This window comes from Anoplophora glabripennis, unplaced genomic scaffold, assembly GCF_000390285.2.
Source record: "Anoplophora glabripennis isolate ALB-LARVAE unplaced genomic scaffold, Agla_2.0 scaffold520, whole genome shotgun sequence".
NCBI lineage: Eukaryota > Metazoa > Arthropoda > Insecta > Coleoptera > Cerambycidae > Anoplophora > Anoplophora glabripennis.
Window position 1 is genome coordinate 126,756 of NW_019416702.1, and position 20,348 is coordinate 147,103.

Sequence of the window (20,348 nt, forward strand, 5' to 3'; positions counted from 1 at the left end):
ATAATATACAATACACTGAAACATAGCTAGTAGTTACGATTCCACAAAGTACAACAAGCATAAAAAATGACGTGGATGGAATAGATTTTTTGTAAATTTTCAGGAAATATCTGGATTATGACCTAATAACTCGAAAGAAAAAATATTGTTTGTTGGATACAAGAACTGAAAACGCGTTTCACAAAGAATTGATATCCACATTATTGGAGGTATACCCAAAAATATACTCAATATATTAAACTAGATAATCTGGAGAAATATATAGGTCATTTTCATCAATGGACATCGGCTACCTTTCTTCCAAGTGCAGGTGCAGATGTCTCTGTTTTGAAGCATTGCAGTGGTTGAAAAAGCACCCCAGTAGCTGTAAAATATGTTGAGATGCCCTCTAAAGGTTATTAATATTTTTAAAATGGCTGTGAAAGAATTAGGTGTCTCTACGTCTATAACGTTTCTTATTCTGCTCAATTGTTTAACAGTTTGACACTTGTTGAAAAGGTAACAAGACAAATTAAAAAAATGAAAAATTTGTGTATGGACAATGCAAGTTTTGTAAAGCTTTTGTGGATTAAAAATTACCATCGGAATTTAACCCTAGAATACTGTTGTACGTAAAAATTACAAATATTGACCCACGAAAACGAAACCATATCAGCTACCTACTCTAGCAGTCAGTAGTGCTCTCTCTGAAGTGTACTTATCATTTCTAGGATGAATCATCTTGATTTCACGTGTACGCATGGTCGTACGGCATTGTTTTATCAAGCTCAACACGTGTCAACATAATATAAGGATACGTATTTGTACGTCAATTTGGCGTGTCAACAGTATTGGACCGGTATTGAATATTTTAAAAATCATACCCAATTATGTTACCTAACCATATTTATTTCTTTTTTTTTTCATTAATAAATCATTTGTGTGGCTTTCTTCTGCCTTTTATTTAAATAATACCAAAATATTTGTAGAGGAAGATCCAGAATGATTGAAGCGTTTGGGAAACGCAGCCTACTTCTAACACCATCTTTAGTATACAGGGTGTCTCATAATTAGCTGCCAACCCTGAACAGGCCGATTCTATGATCAAAACTAAGTAAAAAAGTTCATATGAACATGGGTCCGGAAATGCTTCCTAAGGGCACAGGGACCCATTGAAGAGGGAGGAATGGAAATCATTTTTTTGCAATATCTCTCAATCGCGTTGTGATAAATGAATGAAATTTGGTATACACAGCTAAATTTTGATGAGCAATTTGATGGACTAATCCATTTATTTCCACAAGGTCCATTGGGGTGGGTACGGGGGGGCCCTTGGTACTTTGCGTGTGTAACTTTTTCATCTTTGACTTTTTAACAAATTGGACAGCAAATTCCGTTTTCCCGAACTGTTTTACGTTAAAAAGGTACTCTTGTTTCAAATCGTTATCTTTAACGGTTTCTGAGAAAATCGCTCTTGAATTAATCCCACTTTGGTCAATTTCATAGTAATTTAAACAAAAAAAATTTTTTTGTTTAAATTTAATCTAATTTTAATAAAAAAATAATAATAAAAAATTAAATTAAATAAAAATTAATCCTTTAAATGGAAAAGAGAGGAAAGGAAAATTATTATTATTTTTTTTTGTTTAAATTACTATGAAATTGACCAAAGTGGGATTAATTCAAGAGCGATTTTCTCAGAAACCGTTAAAGATAACGATTTGAAACAAGAGTACCTTTTTAACGTAAAACAGTTCGGGAAAACGGAATTTGCTGTCCAATTTGTTAAAAAGTCAAAGATGAAAAAGTTACACACGCAAAGTACCAAGGGCCCCCCCGTACCCACCCCAATGGACCTTGTGGAAATAAATGGATTAGTCCATCAAATTGCTCATCAAAATTTAGCTGTGTATACCAAATTTCATTCATTTATCACAACGCGATTGAGAGATATTGCAAAAAAATGATTTCCATTCCTCCCTCTTCAATGGGTCCCTGTGCCCTTAGGAAGCATTTCCGGACCCATGTTCATATGAACTTTTTTACTTAGTTTTGATCATAGAATCGGCCTGTTCAGGGTTGGCAGCTAATTATGAAACACCCTGTATACAAATCTGTAGTATTGACAGAGAGGCACAGGCTACGATTTCCAAACATTTCAATCATTCTGCATCTCTGAGTATATTTTAACTTGCATTTTGCTGGTACGTAAAATTTACGCGTCAACAGTATTATGCGGCACCAAATGGCAATAGTGTTCTAGGGTTAAATTATTTAAGTATTTGCTAAGTTTCTGTGACTTTCATGATGACCAAAATGTATTTAGAAATACACATTGTTTAACATTTCTACAAAAATTAAACAACTTTCGAAAATTCGACTAAATAAAGTGATTTCAAAATATTATATTTATGTTCTCAAACAGCAACATTTATTATATTTGGAATCTCCTTCTTGGTCGCCAATAACCAAAAGAAATGTCGAAGAATTTGGAAGATATATATTTAAGTATGGTAAACAAAATCTGGAATCTGGAATAGTTTGGAGGGTAGTTCAGTATACCGAGCTACAGCACTTAGGCCGTATTGGGCCCCTTGTGCATCCTCCCAGTGAGACATCAGCTCTCTTGAGCCCTCAACCAGCAAGGAGAAAAAGGTGACGTTGCTCGGGGGATCTCTCTAATGTAGGCCATAGAAGGCCACCGTTCTCCTAGCACGGATTCTCTCGTTGACGAGACACCAGTGCTCTCGTAGAGTACAAGAAAAACTGTCTCGTGTTCCTGCTCACAACCTCTACAGAGAGGGTTTCGCACTTCCTCATATTGTAGAGGTGTTTCCTTAGCCAACAGTGTCCGGTCTGAATACCTGTTACCAGGCGAAGGCTTACCCTGGCCTATAGGTATTTTTTTGGCTGAGTCTTTGGTGGGGTTCCTAAAAACTCCTTAGCAAATTGACAGCTGTTTATTTCATCCCACCGTGTTCTAAACTCTTGGTAGCTGAGGCCACCACCAGCGCTTGGTGGTATTCCCATACGGATCAGGACATTATCTTCTGATTAGGCAAGGTCAGTACTGTCTACTATCTGTGTAGATTCTAATACTTTTGCCCGTTATCTGCCTACGGGCAATTTCTTTAGCAGCTATGCTATACCTGCCAGTTCCGCTTGTATCACGGTGGCACGTACATCCATAGCCCACTGATATCGGATGTGTAGGGATCTAGAATAGATCCCACATCCTGTACCTTCTCTTCTTTTTGATCCGTCAGTGAAGATGTTAATTAGTTCCTCACTGGTGGTCTCCTCCTTGTTTTTGATGAATACTGTGTAGGGTCTGTCAGACACAAACTGAGGAGAAATGCTATCAGTGTCTGCCTGCAGAAGACGCAGGTCATTATGAATATTTTTTTGTGAGACATTCTTTTCACATTCTAAAATTCTATTTTTATATTAATTTTGTCAGAAATAACAAAAATAGGAAAACAAACTTCCATGTAATGGAGAAATTGTGATTAATATAAAATGATATCTTAGTAATGTCATTAGAGTTGTTGCAAACATTATTATTAATTAATTTATTATTTATTTGTTAATTTTTCAAAAAAAAATAAACTGGAAATACATTTTTTTTCTTGAGTAGTTCCTCATCTCACACTTCCAACAAACTGGATACTTGAAGTTCACTTTCCTGCACCAACCTCACACTATCCTGCCTCTGGAGGCTCCTCTATGCATATACTTGCATGTAATACAAATTTCCTTTTGATTTTACTATCCTGCTCCACTTCCAACTTTTAAATTCATCCAATTTTACTTCCTTCACTTCTCTTTTTTTTATTTTGTAACTAATTTCGTTTTTCTTCTTTCTTCTGTTTTTCCTTCATCCTCACTATTCCTTAAGGTCCTTACCCTTCGTTTATATTCTTATAATGTTCTCTTTTTTTTCTTCACTTCCCTTTACACTTTATTATCTATTATTTACTTTTCTAATATTCTACTGACAAATTTTACATTAATTTCCCTAAATTATTGTTTAATATTTTTATTTTAATTTATATTACCAAATTGTTTAACCTATTATTGAATTTTTTCTCTGCCATCTGCCTTCACTCTGTCATTATTTGACATTTGTTAATATTTACTTATAATATTTACACTTCAAATTTGTGATTTATTTCAATATATATATATGGAACGATCTCCAAAATCTCCAAAAATACTCTGTTGTGTGTACAGAGCTCCAGCCATGTGGTAAACTCGAGAAACTATCTCTCTCGTACCTGTGGCTACGTAAAAGACTTTCGTGGCATTCATTTAAAATTTTTATTTGCGTCAGGGAGTTATTAAAAACCGTTCAATTCGTCTGGCAATTTACACGTATTTTCATTATTAATTAATGCACATGCTATAAAAATTTTAGAATGCCTAAAGTATATTTTTTGCGTATATTAATTAAGTATATTTGGGGGTTATACTATCAAACGGACAAAATAGTCTGGGATTTAAATTTTTGGGTTATATAAATGCTAAAATAAAAGATTAACATCGGTGTCGAAAGCCCATACCATTACACCACCCAAATTTTTCTCGTTGGCATACTCAACTTTCAGAGCGAGAGATCTTTCGTCGTCGTAACCAACCCATTGATCGCCAGACACCCTATGAGGTACTTGTTGTTCATCGTCCCAAATGTAGGTCCAGTCGCTGTGTAGTTAACAAATCTGGAAAGAAATGTATACATCAGACTCATTGTAACCTGTAACTAGGACTGATGCAGAGAATAAAACCGTAAGTGGCTCATTAGAAGAAAAATATTTTGTTGGTTTTGAATTGTAGTTACCAGAATTTAATCGAAATTAAAATTTAAAAAATTTTAAATTTGTCATATCATAATATCAGTATCATAAACTAACACAAATTCGTAGAAACCACTTCTTCATTTGAAATTTGTCTTTAATGTTCTGCACCAAATTCGCTATTCGATAGTATAACTATGGAATTTACTAAAAAGCAGAGAAATTTTGTTAAAAAGATGAAAAATTACCGTAAATGGGATTTTGGCTTAAATCTATAGGACCAAATTGTATCATACACTCTATTTACAGATGTAAATCTTAAGCACATGACAAAAGCAGAGTTTAAATGAAAAATATGTTACTAAAACAACGTTATTTTAAAGTGGAGAAATTTTCAGCTGTAACAACTTTTTAACTTCACATCATCCTTTGATGACAGTGGCCGTAGATATTTTGTTTAGAATCTTTCATGAATTTTATAGAAAATATACACATATGAATTTCTTGTCTAAACGATAAAAGATAAACAAATGTTACTAATACATTCAACTTCATTTTCTGTCGTTTAAAAGAAAAAAATGCTTTCGTAAAATGTTTCACATTTGTACTGTTACATTTGCATTCTAAAAATGTGTGACCTTGTGGACGTGGATACTAATTTATCTAACTTACCTCATTATACCCTAAAACATCTTCTCGACCTGTATATGGACCAGCTTTTCCACAACCGCTAGTAGGGGAATACAGTTCTGCGTTATCTGGATCAGCTAAAGTGAAACTTCTACCATAAGTTCCGACTCCAAGGTGCATCTTATTGTTAGCTGGATCGGCTCCTTTGTCTATCCAGTGCTGGATACCAGATTTCTATAAAGAACGATTGTTTTTCATCCGAAAAATTTCAGTTTCATTTTTCGTTATTTACGACATTCAAAGTAGCATTTCCAGCATCAACTTTGCTCGATGCAGTCAGTGGTGCAATATGACTAACAAATGGTTCAAAAGCACCATGAAAATCGTAGACCATAACGTTGATTATATCCAATAGTCTGAAAATTTACGAGAGGATACAAGAAAATTTAAAATATCTGAATTTTTTCACCACTTGTTTTCAGGTTAACTCAAAAATTAATAAATGTAGGATGATTTAGAATATTAGAAATGAAAGCCATTTTATACTTGATGTAGTTGGACAGAAGTAAATCATTCTTTGTGTGAAATTAACATGACATTTCTTATACCATGTTTCGTTTAGGTATATTTTGCACTTTGTATCTTATATTGGCACACTTGTCTTGTAATTTCGGTTACAAAATTTACATTAACGGAGAAAAGGGAGTTGCAGAAGTCACTGTGTAGCTCAAGTTCTTGACTATGGTTATGTATTAGATCAAATGTTTCTTGCTCTATTTTTCTCACATCTGTAAAATTTTGTTGTAGAGCTTGATTTTCGTGCTATTTTAACTTATCTGTTTTTTTTATTCGGCGTTTATTGGATTCAGAGTATTACACAATCTAAAATGTTAATAGTACCTATAGCAAATTTGTTTAAAATTAATTATCTTCCAAATCAAGATTTGAGTATCTTATTTACTTACAATTAGTATTGGTTAAGTGATAAATATTATCTTCGATGTATCATAACTAAAACAAATAAAAAATTAATTTTGAAATTTTGTATGAGCGTATTTTATTGACTAATGGTGCCGACCTGGACCACGGCAGTACTTGTAAGCGAAGTTCGCGTCATTTCTCAGTATTTTTCGTTCTCGAATAAAAAATAATGCTATTGTTGACAATCATTATCAGGCATCTTGTTAGAACAACAAAATATATAGAGTACGCGCCTAAAGTATGGAATAAATTCAGTAAAAACGAAACAAATTTTTTTTGGGAAAAATCCTCGAATAGGTCGATTTTTAATTTAAAAAATACATATTTTAGCATAAAAGGCGATTTTCAACCGTCATTTGTTTTCGAGTAATGACGTCATCGCCATTTTTTTAAATAGCAACCCTCTATTTTTTTCTTGATTCTGAAAGATCGTTTCATTGTCGATCCGATAGTATTAAAATGTTGGCATCTTACATAGGAAAGTTTTCGAGTAGATGACGATTGAATGTTAGAAAACGTAAATTTTATTCATTAAAAAATTCCTATGTCAAGCAAATACAATTGATTAAGTTTTCTACCTAAATTAAGTGTTCGAATTGCCACCCACCGACTTCTTGACAATACGCAAGTCTGTGTAGAAATTCTTCTTGCACATTATGAATTATTTCTGGGGTAACTCTGTGTATTTCATCTATAATACAATTTTGAAGTTCTTCTAAATTATGTGATCTATTAACGTACACTTTGGACTTTAAGTAGCCCCATAAGAAATAGTCCAGGGGTGTAAGATCTGGGGATCTCGCGGGCCATTCCATCGGTCCTCGTCTGCCGATCCACCTCCTAGGAAAACAATTGTCCAGAAAATCTCGAACAGGGCGCGCATAGTGCGGAGGTGCACCGTCTTGCTGAAACCATATGGTGTCATCAGGAATATCAGGGTCATTATCGTTAGGAAATATTACTGCAAGCGCTGGTCATTTTGTAAAAACTCAAAATATCTTTCTCCCGTAAGGGTTCCTTCAAAGAAGAAAGTCCCTACTGTTCTGTTGTCAACTATTCCAGCCCACACATTTAATTTCTGTGGGTGTTGGGTATGTGTCTCTGCCATCCAATGAGGATTTTCCCGACTCCAATACCTGCAAGTTTGACGGTTCACTGTACCATTGAGACAAAACGTGGCCTCGTCTGAAAAAAGTATTTGCCGGTGTGAAATCTCTATTTACTTGACATAAATCCATCATAATTTCACAAAAGTGTAAGCGGCGGTCGGGATCGTCTTCATTGAGTTCCTGCACAAGTTGAATTTTGTAGGGATGATAATTTTCCTGCCTCAGGATACGTAGTACCGTGGTCTGACTAATTTCATTGTTTAATGTAACCAATCGCGAAGTATTATGAGGATTATCTACCATACTTATCAAAATGTTCTGTTTGTGATCTTCACTAACGCTTGGACGTCCAGGTTTTGGAATATCTACAACATTGCCAGTTTCTCTAAATTTAGATTCTATCTTACCGACTGTTGATTGGCTGATACGGCGATCTGGATGTTTTTCATCATTCCCGCATCCGATAAGAATTAAAATTTCGGTTCTTTATGTGACAGTTAAATGTGCCATAATACTTTAAATTCAACAATAATTTTTATATCGCTTACAATATTTAGAAAGTCAGTATGACAGTGACACTTTGTAAAGATATACACCTACGTGATCCATAAAAAACTTCAGGCATTTCGAAAAACTAAATTTGATAACGTTTTTGCTTTATTTTAATTGATTTGGGTTTTCTAACATTCAATCGTCATTTACTCGAACACTTTCCTATGTAAGATGGCAACATCTTAATACTGTCGGACCGACAATGAAACGATCTTTCAGAATCAAGAAAAAAAGTAGAGGGTTGCTATTTAAAAAAAATGGCGATGACGTCATTACTCGAAAACAAAAGACGGTTGAAAATCGCCTTTATGCTAAAATATGTATTTTTTTAAATTAAAAATCAACCTGTTCGAGGATTTCCCCCAAAAAAATTTGTTTCGTTATTCCTGAATTTATTCCATACTTTAGGCGCGTACTGTATATTTAAACATGTCAGTTTGCAGGTACTATCTAAAGTGGATCAAGACGTGAAATTAAATGAAAGAGTTTGAACTCGCAGCGGTAAAATAAAAATGTATTTATAAAAATTGCCTTTGGTGACTCCTTGTTGACAGAGATATGTTATCAATATTGCACGGAAATGTTAACAGTGGTTAGGTTTCTCATATTTTTTATACATATTTGTTAAAAAGATTACACTCCAATTAATTTATTATCGATAAATAAAAATCGATTATGAACGTTTGCTACATTATTGCATTATGCGTGTAGTAGTAAATTCGAGAGAATGTTCTAATTGTGAATTTACTGTTTGTTGTAATTTTGTTATACAGGGCGTTCTACAAGATCTATGACAAACTTTGACAGATGGTTGATTCTTTTTTGTTTAGAAATTCATATTTCAATCAAAGTAGCCTGATAAATAAAAATAATGATTGCTATAAAACTCATTATTATTTGTGTTTAAAGTTTTAACATTAGTTAACCTTTATTAACCAGATCAACAATTCTTAAGGCTATAAAAATTGTTCAAAATGTCCATTCTCAGCTTGAATGTAAGCCTCACATCGGTGAACTAAAGATTCCGTCACTCGACAGATGAAATTTAGATAACTTCTTATCTGATTAGCTACACCATGAATTCTTTCAAGTAACTGCTGACGGGTAGTGATTTCAACATGGTAGACAAGCTGCTTCATATGTCCGCATAAATAAAAGTCCAAAGGATTCAGATCTCTATGAACGATGTGACCTTGTTGACCTATTCATTTATTCGCGAAATGATCATTTAACCAAACAGTTACTTGTCTTGCTATGTGGTGGTGCACCATCATGCTGATATCAAATATTTTGAATAATATTAAGCCATACATCATCAATGAAATCAAAAAGATTATTTTCCAAGAAAAAACATGTGCTGGCAGTAAATTTTTTGTTGAAAATGCTACCCTAAACGTTGAAATTGAAACGTTGCTGAAATCGTCTAATTGCATGCTGATTTTTTAACAATATGGTCATTATGATTATTATTTATGCCATCCCTAGTACAACATTCTTTATTAGATCACATGACAAGTGAATCTATCAATTTGTTCATGTTTTTGAAGTAACCAGCGACAAAATTCTAATCGCTGAGGAGCATCTCCAGCATGTAACGCTTGTACATTTTTGCGATGAACCGGTTGTAATATTTCTCTGTTCAGTACATGTCATACAAAATTTGGTAATAAATGAAGATTACTTGCTATACGGCGAACACTAATTGAAGAGTTGTCAATGACAGCATCTATTATATCTTCTTCATTTCCTACATTCACTTCAGTAGGACGAATGGCCTTTTTTGGAGCGGGGTTACCTTCTTCTCGAAATCTACGAAATAATGCACTAAAGACTGTGTTGGCAGGTTGATATGTCTATTTGGGTATCTTCGTTGATATTACCGGGTTGCATGTCTGGCGTTACCATTGGAATACCCATGTACAAATTAGGCTACTTTGATTGAAATATGAAACTATATTTTTTAAAATGTTTGTAACTTCTAAACAAAAATGAATCGGAACTATGTTCATATAAAAATTTTTTTGAAATTAACCCAGCTACCATCTGTCAAAGTTTGTCATAGAGAACACCCTGTATCTATAGGATCGCTATAGCAATTTATGTTATATTTTTTTTTAACATATTGTAGTGACTGTTATGAGTGTGGTAATGATTTGCACATAGTGCAGCTTTGCCGCAAATATTGACCTACAGCAAACACATCATAGAGTTAAAGTTTTTATTTATATATAAAAAAAAAAACAATTACTGGACCGTATGTTTATTCTGTATAATTAGCTTTGAAAATGAAATAATTACAGATCGGAATCGGAATCCTCTTATTTTTTGTGTGACTATGTATGCTTATTATCTGACATAATGGAGGCAGATTTGAGAATGTTGGTAGAACAGAGGGCAATGCTTCAAGAAGTTAATAATTAATTTCAAGATAAGTATCGTTCTTTTTTAGTAATTAGAGCAATTTTTTATTTACCTGAATTGCACTGCATACTTTTGAAACAGCTATATGAATTTTTATTATAACTATACTTGGAACATATACAGGGTGTTTCTAAAATAGGGTTCCAAACTTCTGCTGCGTTTATAACTCATTAAAATAAGCCAAAAAGTTCCTATTAACATGTGCCCTAAAACGCACCCTTAGGAAGTTAAATGCCCTTATTGACAAAACGGCCGTAAATAAATAGAAAAAAAATTATGGGTCTTACATAACTTTTTACGTTAAATAACATGGGCTACTGCTACTCCGTTTTTCGACATGCAAATCATATGCGTCCCATTTTCGGCCCGTAATTTTTTTTATTTCTATTTTTTGCAATTTTCTCTACAGATTTATAAAATCTTAACAATTTTACGTAAAAAATATTATCTTTGTCCAAATCGATATTTCCAATGGTTTTCGAGTAAATTGAGTTTGAAAATTACTCTGCTCTTAGTTATTAGGCCAAAAATTACAAAAATCTGTTTACCATGGCAAATAAAAGACTGACGTTGCCACAACGCTTAACAATTTAAGTTATTGATAAACTGTCAATTGAGCTTTGAAGTGTTTAATTAGTAAAACTGGTGACTGGAAAATTTAAGTATATGTTTGAGCCCTTTTAAGGGCATATAACTTCCTAAGGGTGCGTTTTAGGGCACATGTTAATAGGAACTTTTTGGCTTATTTTAATGCGTTATAAACGCAGCAGAAGTTTGGAACCCTATTTTAGAAACACCCTGTATTGTAAATTATTATATTTTTAGCCTGTACTTATAATTTTGTACTTATTTTGTCACATATCTTTTATCTCATCTATAATTTTATCTATTTTACAGATGCTATTTAATCAAGGCGTGTTTAACTTATCTTTAAAAGTATATTTTTTATAACCAGATTTTTATCTAGTACTGGGGTAATTAGATTATGTTTTTACAGATTGGTCGAAATGGAAAATACAATAAAATAATGTTTTCTCATTTTTCTTAAGTATGTCCTACCTTACGATTTAATTTTTTTATTAGAAAGTATCTGTTACATTACAATAACTAAGTAAACTGATATTTTTTGAAAAAGTTTTGACTTTTACTACAAAAAAATGATTTCCTGTGCTTGATATGTTCAAACCAAATAAAATGACCTTTGAAATGTATTGATAATTTCACTGCACCTTTGTAAAATTACCATAAAAGCGTAGTGACAATTGTTGAAATTCAATAACTTGCTATATTCTAATGGCTTTATTTATCTATCTACTTTCGGAAAATATTTACAGCAAAAAATTTGGACTACCCTTAGGTAATTACTTTACTTTAAATTGAAACAGTCTCACCTATAATTGTATGAACATCTACGGCATTTTTCTTTTCGTCTGTATATTTTCATATTCAGTTCGATACCTCACCATCACCATAACTTTTAAACCATAAAAGTTATTAAGCAGTTGTCAATTTTAAAATTTTTACATTTATTTTATATCAGAATAACATGAAAATGACATGGGACTTACTCGCTCACAAGAGGAACATCATAAGCAATATCCATATTAGTAACTCCTCCAGATACAGCAGCGGACAATATGTATCCCTTAGGAGATAAAGCTGCTTTAAGTTCTTTAAGGAGTTCCACATAATTTGTCTGAAAATGTAAAATATTATTTAAGAAAAAATTGTCTAGGAATGCCTCAAATTGAACTAGGAAATATAATTTTAAGTAAAATGTTTCTTAGGTTCGAAAATTCTTAGAACAAAAGTTACAGGGTGACTGAAGTGCACTGCCCATGCTCATTTCTTTGGTACAAATTTTTAGATAACCTATTTCAATAATAAATTCAGGGAGAAATAGTTTTTTCTGATTCTCTGTTTGTTTGTCTATATATTTTTAATCACATGCGAAGCAATAACAATAATTAACCACATATATATTCTTGCTAAATCAAACAGAAAACATTTAGGTTTCTTAAATATTTCTAAAATAGTCAGAGGTAGGACCTGCATTTTATATTTATCTTGTGGTATGCCGTTACATTTTGAACATAAGGCATTTATAAGGCAGCCATCCGGTATGACAAAATTCGTCACCACAACTGACAGATGAGAACTTTTTTAAATATACTTTTTTGGATAATTTTTAATATTGTTGTCCAAAGTAGTAGTATCAGTAAGGTAAGGCAATAAATACAGAACTGACTTCTCTCACCAAAATAACCAAAAAAAAAGTCATGTTTTTTTCCAAAACACGTTTTTCAAGATCCTGCAAATGTTCAAGTTGACTATTCAAGGTATAGTTTCAAAACTTGGTGTGGTGGTGGTTCCCCTATTCTACTCAGTTTTATGTAAAAATTTAACCAAAACAAATCAATGAGTTAGGAAGAGTCGGAAGGGTTTCAGTTGTGAAGAAAACTTATTTGACGTTAAATATAACCTTCACAGATTTGAATAAATTATTTTCTATCATAACTTTTCTACTTCATGAGCTTTTATGAGTAAAATCCGAGGAACTGTGACAATGTTAGGAGCTCATTGACGGTGAATCACCTGTAAAGGCTTATTATTTTGTTCAAAATTTTTGGTAATACATAATTATGAAGTCATAGATTTTGTCTGTGAAGGGTATATTCTGACAAAAAGGGTTTTATATACAAGTAGTCTATCCAAATCTCAATAAGGTTTTCTGCCTTGTCGACTAAATTTTTTTCTGACAGTTGAAACTCCTAATTCCACTGCACTGTAGTGTACTAAGTATAATGTCTCTATCTTCAATGATTCTTGTTTCTCAAAAATTCACTTCCAGTCTTTGAAATATCTTGGATATTGGTTTTATAAATTATACTATAGAGCCTTTAAGGATCGTTAATCCAGTTTTTTTATTTTATTTCTCCCGCATTTACATGTTTTTACTGATTTGATTTCCCATATTAAAACAATTTACTCACGGGGTCGTGTTTGATATCAGATCCGTTTCTTATTTATGGGTAATCCCAGTCGAGATCAAACCCTTGGATATTGTGTTCTCCAACAAACTGTACGACTTCTTCAACAAGAACTTTACGTTTCGCGGGATCAGCCGCAACTTCCGAGTAATTTTTCGAACCTTCGTTCCAACCACCCATACTGACTATAATTTTCAAGTTTGGGTTAACTTGGGTCAGATTGGTTAAACGGGAAAAACCCTCTGAAAATAAATGGAGGTTAATTGTGGTAGAAAAGTTTTCACGCATTTTGTTACCTCTATTATGTTTTTTTTAAATATCTATGTATCATATTTTAATTGCCGTTTTTAATATATGAGTTAAATTTAGTGATTAATCTCATGACAGCACATATACAAAGAAAAAAAAGTAATGTATGTGTCGTATTGATTGTAACAAAAATTATAAAAATAATCTTAAGGTTTAAATTGTTTGAATGACATGCGTACTCATTAAATATATAACTTTATTTTAACTAGTTGTCCTTGCTGAACTCCTTATTGTGCGAATTTATAATAAATTGATGTTTCATCATATGCATTCGGGAATGCTTCGTTTTCCGGATACAGGTTGATGAGGTTTGAAAAAAAATCTATTTTGCAAATTACAAAAAAAGCAACTGCATATTTATTCAAATGAAGTTTTAATTTCTCACTGTCTACAAACATACAGGGGCGTAATTCCAGAGGTGGAATTAGTAATTTTCGCTTCCCTGTTTTTGAGATGTTTATTTGACTCAGTATTAAAGGCTAATTTATTATTATTATTGTAAATGTCAATAGAATAAATTATTTTTGAAATAAAAATAATTATAATAATTTATGGATAAAGTAAAGTATTACTCAAATGATTTTCGTCATTTGTCTTTTGCAGTTTTAAATAAACCATATACATTTTGAAAAAACGAAAGAAAACGTTTTCGGATATATGTTTTAACATATATTTGTTGTTAATACCTATGTGATGTAGAATCCGCCACTAAAGTTTGGGGTCGCATTTTAGTTACGCCCTATATACGCACAATCTAGACGCACATAGTAGGTATGTGATTAAAATCTAGTGACCTATTGACTTACTTGCTGTTAAGGAATAAGAATTGATTTGCATGTTTTAGCAGTGGCGGCTCGCCAGGTGACGCAAGGGACGCACCGCTTCACCTAAAATTTCAGTTTGGTTGTGCAATTTAAAATTATTTTTAATTAATTAATAACAATTCTATATTGAAAATGTATTGTGTTTGTTTGTTTTATACGCAGAAATAAACAGAATAGTTGCGCGGTCAACGCCTTCTAAAAAAACATTGCCTTAGTTGAGCTCGAACATCAACCTCTTACAGCAACAACAACGTATACAACGTATAGCATAAGCAATTGACGCGGATCGAAATTAGTTTCTATTCCGCTTCACTTCGTAGCGTTTTTCACGGCGGTTGTCATGGCAACGAGGCGGCCAACACATGAATAACCTACAGCGTGGGGGAACGTGTGACGCGGAAATTGAAGCAACATCGCCATCGCTCATCACTCATCGCCTGCCTTTAAACAGTTTAAACGATACGTTGCCCAGTGCACGATTATAACTGTTCTTAGTTAATATTTGTTTTGTATCAATAATTGTAGAACTGTTTCCTATGTATGATGCAGTATGTATTTTATTTGACACGCCATTTTCCAGATGGAAAATTGAGGATGAAAAGGATTTTTTAAATTACGAGAGACCTGTGCCTTCTCTCGATGTGGAAAAAAGGAGGAAGTCAAATGATATCATAATGTACGTTCGGAAGTATTTATACCTATCATTAAGTTCACTAGCCGAACTAATATTTCTATTTTTTATAAAATTCTCTTCTCGCGAACGTGAGTTTTTCGGTTATATTGCAAATGCAACTAATTTCCAGATTCATTTGACCGTTTGATCCGTTTGACCTTGAAAAATTGAAAATTGAATATGCTTCACCTGTTCTAAATGTTACGAGCCGCCACTGTGTTTTAGTAGTGTATGCCCAAAGAAATTTTTGAATCACCTAAAATATATCCGTTATGCTGGGGCCACGCTAACGCCTAATGCCGTTAATTATCGCACTATCTTGCATTAAGCGATTTAGCGCCCTAATTTATTATCGTCATTATTCATGGCGTTAAACAATTTATTATTAATGGCGTTAGACATCAGGCGATAACACGAGTGGCGGTCTTTTTTGACACATCAAAGCGATTTGCACATCGTTTATCGCATTGATGTGACTACACTATAGTAGGATCATATTCGATGCAAAGTAATAAATCATTGCCTGTCAAGGGAACCAATGAAGTACGCTTTTAAGGGTTTTACAAATTGAATAATTTCTTTATACATTATGAAGGGACGAGGGGATCAGTTCAGGTCTGGCACCCTTGTTGCTACAAAAATTCCTTTATTCTCATAAACTATTTATTTTAAATGTAATTTATTATAAATCCAATTTGTTTCCTAAATTCCACATATGTACTACATTTTACCTCTGTACGCGCCACTGTTGTTTACTTGTTTTTTGGAAGCGCTCTCTAATTGACGGCAAAGCTCGCCAGGTTAGTATTTGACGTATAACCGACCAGTTCGTACACTCGATGCACCTGGGCGACTACAGCTACTACCAGAACACAGTGCGTATGCAGCGGTATTTTAGATTTTACATTGAATTTCATTTTAAATTTTAAATGATTTATCTTACGCCTCCTAAAAATGATGACACGATTTTCCTTTGATAAAAGACCGACAACTTTTTGCTCTACTTTGCATCGAATACGATCCTACTATAGCATTGTCTATTGCGACGCATTAGAATTTCGAACATGAATTAATACGGTCGCATAAAAATGGAGTGGTCTAACGAAAAAATAATATAATTTTTAGAAGTCAACCTCCATGATGAAATTACTTTATCAAATAACGCGTTATTTGTTGAATAGATATCAAATGCAAGTACCTATAGCTAATTTAGTCTATTATTTTTAACGCAATCATTATCGCGATAATGGATGTTACACGTTAATGTTAGTGTGGCCCCAGCATTATAAAAATATAAAATTCGATATTATTGGAGAAATGTTTACAAACACACATAAAATACATTAAATTAATATAACCTTTAATTGCTGTTTGATCTACAGTATGTACTTCAGGACAAAAGTGCTTTTAAAATATACAGGGTGTCCCTGAAAAGGATGGACAACGCTTGACCACAAGTTCCTTGGATGAAAACAAGACTATTTAGCCTAACTTACCTATATACAAAAGTGCACGCCTACTGAGATATAGCCTTCTAAATATAGAACAGATAACCTAGTTTTTTCAAATAATTTGAAAATTGTTTTCATTAGAAACTTCAAATTTTGTACACATATTTTTTTATATTAGAGCAATGTAAATATATAATTTGGAGAGAATACATATACAGGATGTTCTCTTTCTAGTGCCTGTGCGTCACTGGCTATCCCGTAACTTTTTTGTATGTACGCCAATGACGACAGAATGTATATTTTTTAAAATAAGCACTATTTTAGAAGATTTTTTGCTTTTTACAAAATGTTGGTATCGATTATGGATTTCGAGTAAAATTGACATTTTTTACACATTAAATAATATAAAATTAATTTAAGATAAATAGAACATTGTAGTACGAGGTGCCATATAACAGAGAAACAAATTCATAACAAAAATTATAAGGTTCTGTGTCAAGCTAGCTGTGATTTAATTTTAGCTTACTTTGTTTTTTATTGCAATTTATACTTTTGCTGAACAAACTGATATGTTAGTAGTTTTGGGTTATTGTGAAGGAAATTGTTGTGTTACTGTTCGAACATATGCTGAAAGATTTCCTAATCGAAGAACTCCAAATCACAAAACATTTGCTAATGCGGAGAGACGCCTTCGGGAAACAGGACGTTTTTTACCTGTAACATTAAATCGTGAATTGTACGGCCGGAATTATTCAGCTGGAGGAACAAATTTTGGAAAGGGTCGAAGAAATTCCCCAAGTAAATAAAAGGCGTTTAGCGGCAGAGGTTGGCTTTCAAAAAGTTCCTTTAATAGAGTATTAAAAGACCAGTTAATACAGGTTACACGTATTACAGGGTACAGGTACGTATTACAGGTTATTAAAGGTTTAACATGTGGATAGGTAGAGGAAATAATGCCTCTTTAAAATGACCACCTCGATACCCGGACCTAAACCCATGTATTTATTTCATTTGAGGAGCGTTGAGGACCACAGTTTAAAATAACTTTTCAGTAAATACAGAAAACAAATATGGGAAAGAATACAACATGAAATTAATGTTATGAGAGGTAATGCACAATTATTGGATAATTTCTAATTTGCGAAGAACTAATGTTTGCGTTTAAGAACAAGAAAGTAACGTTGAGCATTTACTGTAATATTATTTTAATGTGATTACAAATATCAGTTTATTTAAAATGTTAATGTTGAGTTTCTTACATTAATAGTTGACATTGTTTATTTAAAATATTAGTGTTGATTTTTATTTTATTGATTGATAATACTAATACCAAAAATGTGTAGTTATTTTTTTTAATGTGACGTTTTTTAATTTTTATTCCCTGCTTTGAGGCTGCAATTATTTTTTATAAATCGGAATTTTTGCCAATATTTAATGTATAAAAAATTCGAATTTAACTCGAAATCCATAAACGATATCGAAATTTTGTAAGAGCAAAATAATCTTCTAAAATAGTGCTTACTTTTAAAAATTTAAATTCTGTCGTCATTGGCATACACACAAAAAAGTTACGGGATAACCAGTGGCGCACAGGCACTAGAAATAGAACATCCTGTATATGTATTCTCTCCACATTCTATATTTACCTTACCCTTATATAAAAATATATGTGTACCAAATTTGAAGTTTCTAAGAAAAATAGTTTTCAAATTATTTGAAAAAAATAGGTTATCTACTCTATATTTAGAAGACTATATCTCAGTAGGCGTGCACTTTGTATATAGGTAAGTTAGGCTAAATAGTCTTATTTTCATCCAAGGAACCTGTGGTCAAGCGTTGTCTATCCTTTTCAGGGACACCCTGTATAATAAATTCAATTATATTGATTAAATTACTTCTCTTGACTATAAAATTGCAAATAAATAAGATTCAATAATTGATACTGCGGATTCAAGAATTAATAATAGAATTAGTTAATATAATACTTATTTCTAGATATCCAACAACTGCATTTTTTTGTGATTGACCTGATAACTGGCAAAGGTCAACTATGGAAATTCTTGGTGCTGTTTTGTAATTTTCTTTCAGTGCTGTTTTATAGTGATAAGATCATAAGATATAAGAGTACCGTTTACAAAAACATTTACGTTTAAACATTTGCTGTGAACATATTGTTTCAATTGACACCTACTTTCAACTGATATCAGTCTCCTCTGCTTTAGGTAGATAGGTGTTTTGGGGGTGAATATTACATGTTTTGACCGCCAAAGGAAAAACTGTTAGGTAAAGTACTTACTTAATCCATCGTCATCAGATTGCCATGGATCTAATATATTAATTTTCCCTTCAGCGGTAATACCTATAAATCCAAACATAATATGTGTGCATAGGGAGATAATTTTTTTAGTTGCAACGAATTTATATACTGATCTGATAAATAACATATCAATCAATAATAATATATCAACAAAATTATTTCGGATTTTCCTAAAACATTATATTTAAAACATGTGATTATTATCCATGTTTTCCATGTATTTTAAAGAAATCGTGTTTTTAATATACGTGTGCAATATATACTGAGAAATAGCTTGAGAACTGTATCTCATGATACCCTGTAATATTACGAAGCAATGTTTTTCACGTAACATTAACAGTTTGAGCTAGTTTTACTTGTAATATTTATATAAGCAAAAAGGTAATCATTACTAACTAGTTAGGTAAAAATTGTAAAATTTTGAAATTGTAGTCGAAAATGTAAAGGCCAAAGGCAGTCAAATAAGAGCTTTTCAAAACATTTATTTCCCTTCTCAAGACATCTACAATTGATTACAAAACACATTCCTTACAATTAAATCATATAATTAATAACTATATTTTAATTATCGTAGATATGCCAACTATATAATGTAATTAATTGTAATGAAAGGTTTTTGCAATTAATTACAGATGTTTTGAGTTGGAAACTAAACTTTTCCCTATTTTTATGTTAATTGTATAAATTTTCTGATCATATGATTTATTATCTGGTCACAAGTAAATAATTTGTTTATAAACCCATTTTTCCTTTTTACAATTTTATTTACGATCGTTTCGGGATTCTATTTCATCTTCAGATAAACAACAATATAACTATATAACTATGAATTATAATAGAAAAATAAGAAAATGTTTTCAGTATTATGTTTTACATAATATGTTTAAACAATATTGATGACCAATTGTGAGTTCTAAAGTGTTTTTAATAATGNTTTTTCTCACACAGAACATAGCTTATTATGAGTAGTAAATGCTTACAAAAGCTGTTTTCTGTACGATAAACGGTTCCGGAGATATTTGCAAAAAACGAAATTTTTTTTACAATTTCAACACCCTGTATCTCAAAAATTGTGCATTTTAGAGGGTAAGTTAATACGAGCTTTTTTTCAAATTTTTGGACGAGCTATCACATCCTGAAGTCCTGCGCATATATTATGAAACACCCTGTATATAAATGATTTAATTTAAAAGCTATTTATTAATTATACTCAAATATTGTTTAGAATTTAAAAACATTTAAATTTGTAAAATGATTTAATTTGAAATGTATTTCATTTCTGCTTCGTTACAAATCTACAAGGTCGACTTTTACCGTTA

The 20,348-nt window shown here is 32.2% G+C and overlaps 1 pseudogene; it reads right to left on the reverse strand.

The window, feature by feature from the left end:
• Positions 1 to 2,596: 2,596 nt before the first annotated feature.
• On the reverse strand, positions 2,597 to 19,156 carry LOC108910518 (annotated as a pseudogene).
• Positions 19,157 to 20,348: the final 1,192 nt, after the last annotated feature.